Below are 2,707 nucleotides of genomic sequence, written 5' to 3'. Positions count from 1 at the left end.
TAAGGCGTAACCTACTTATAGCCTTACTGTGCATCTGGAAGTTTTCATTTGTGTTTTGAACTTTTTTATTACTGCAGAGGATTTCTTTGTGGTGCTGTGAACCAGAATACTAATGCAGGCAATAAAAATAAAATTTGCTTTTCTTGAGAACTCCCATCTTTCTGAATAATATTCTGCATGTTATTCTAATTTAATGGTTCTGCAGATTTAAACACACCATTCTAGGTGAACTGCACCTTCACAGAACAAGCTTTTTTTTGCACTACTCATGGCTGGGTGGAATATATTATGGACTCATCACAGTAGCTTGGTAGTTAGGGTGCTTGACAGTTGCCATATCTTTGATCCCAGTAATATTATAGCACCTTTTAAATGAAGGTAAAATGAAGAAGCTTGCTTACCATATGATTTGAGTGCACATTAGGAAACCTTATATGATCAATATATATCCGTCCTTCATAGCCCAGTAATGATATTAAATGTCACGAGCCAAACCTATATTCATTCATGACTCTACAAGGGGGGCATTAAATTTGCATTTTGTTGTAATATCTTTTAAGGTTTTATTGCTGGCTTGTGAGTTTAAAGGTAAGCAAATGGCATAGGATTAAGTGCCTAAAACGAAGAACTTGGCATCACATTTGTTCTTGTACACATGCCAATATGCAGTGAATTTTCGGTACGGTGAATTTATGTACAATTCTTGAATAATTGACTGAAGCTCATGATGAACAGCATTTTTAAGTTATACTAATATTTATTTATTACTGAAAATAATTACATTCTTAGCAGGTTGCTGATCTTTTCTACGATGCGAATTGTATTATACACTGATGAGTCATAATAATGGTAGACTATGAAATCCATATAGCAAAAATGTTTTAATGTAAAATTTTTGTTTTTTTACTTCAGATTATAGGAGTACGGTTCTTTCGTTGCCCACGATGTGCCTCCAACCACTTCTCCCTACATGCTCTCTTCAGGCACCTACGACCTTCCATGGCCATGAAACAAATTGGGTGTGTGGTTTGAGTAGCTGCAGGCAAACTTTTCGTCAGTTTTTTTAGTTTTAAAAGCATTTATATCGGAAGCATTCTGCTGTCATAGAAGAAATGCACCCCTGTGAATTTATGAGAATGGGAACTGCAAGAAGAAATACCAATGCATATGATGTGCCAACAGATCATAAATAACCTTTAGACACCCAGGATGAGCAGCATGAACCTATGAACAGGTCAGATGACTATGCATATGCACTGACAATGCTACTGCTAAAGTGGAAGGAAGATGGCTAACAGAGTCCACTGTACATGAATTAGCCAATGACATTATTGATTTTGTGGAAATCATTGGAGATCATCAGCAACTGCAACTTCGTGGTGAGCCAGCCATCAACATAAAGAGAGCATGCAAAAAAAACGTCACCAGCTGCGGACAAGATCTGGACGGACTGTATATTGGAAGGTACATTTTCCTCTTGTTTGATCCCGTATGATAGTACTGCAAGGAAATGATACTATGGAATATGGTCCTCTCTGCGATGTGTTCAAATGCATTCTTGAACACAGCAAACATTCAGAAGAGTGCAGAAGTTACCCCAGCACAGATGCTTACTTGGTGTATGCTTGATGGCAGTGCGTTTTAAAACCATGAGTACTTTGCAGGTGATACCGGTAAAGTTTGCCTGCAGTTGTACAGGGATGAGTTTGAAGTGCCTAACCCCCTTGTTAGCAAGAGGGGAACATATAAGAATTTTGATGCAAAGTTGCAGTCATCACTCTCTGGTATTCACTTGGCACTCCTTGTCAAAGATAAACACATTACCACCTATGGACTTTCTATGATTCTTGAGCCTTTCATTACATGTCAGCATATTGTCAAATCATTGCATAACTGTGAATGGTAATTTGGTGATAGAGTCAGTCTTTATTTCTACAGGAGAGAATTTGTTTAGTCACAGAATGGGTGGCTTCATATGCTCATTCAATCAAGAAAGAATTTGTAGGAATTGCATGGCCTTGCAGACTGAACTCAACTACAATTATTTGGAAAGTGATTTTGTACTTCGCACAGCAGAAGTGCACAAACACCATACAAGTATTTTGAGTACAAAGCTGCTAACTCTTTCACTGTATGCGGTCAAGGAGCCATGCGCTCTTTTGTGTCCTGGCTTTGACCCGACACAACACTTTCCACAGGATATTATGCATGACCTTCATAAAGAAGTCATACGATTTGCACTGCGCCATATATATTATTTTTGTTACTAGAACAACAGTTTGTCTGTCTCAGTGCTTTAAACAGAACCTTTTCGGAATGGGTTTATGATATATATGATATCCGCAACAAACCAAAGCAAATTACTAAGGAATGCCTTCAAGGCAAGGTGCCTTTGAATGGCTCAGGACCACAAGTATTTTGCCTGTTTCACACCCTAACCTTTTTGTTGGAGATAATGTTCCTTCACACAATGCATCATGGCAGGTTTATCTGCTCCTCTCAGAAATTGTTGACATTATCATGAGCCATAAAATTCCAGCGTCGTACATTGCCTACTTGCAAGAAAAATACATTTTTTGTCATGAATTCAGAGAATTCTTTCTTGCAGCATCGCTTCCATGTAAGCTGCCCTACCTCATGCACTACCCTTCATACATACAAATGTTTGGAGCATTGAGCTTACTATGGGCAATGTGATGAGGCAGAG

General features: G+C 38.4%; 1 pseudogene; it reads left to right on the top strand.

Annotated features, from left to right (window-relative positions):
• The first annotated feature begins 1,621 nt into the window (after window positions 1-1,621).
• Window positions 1,622-2,362, top strand: LOC146177549 (uncharacterized; annotated as a pseudogene).
• The last annotated feature ends 345 nt before the right edge of the window (window positions 2,363-2,707 follow it).

Source organism: Amblyomma maculatum, chromosome 10 (genome assembly GCF_055883805.1).
Source record: "Amblyomma maculatum isolate TAMU_Amacu chromosome 10, ASM5588380v1, whole genome shotgun sequence".
Classification (NCBI taxonomy): Eukaryota; Metazoa; Arthropoda; class Arachnida; order Ixodida; family Ixodidae; genus Amblyomma; species Amblyomma maculatum.
This window is presented reverse-complemented; position numbering and strand designations above follow the sequence as displayed.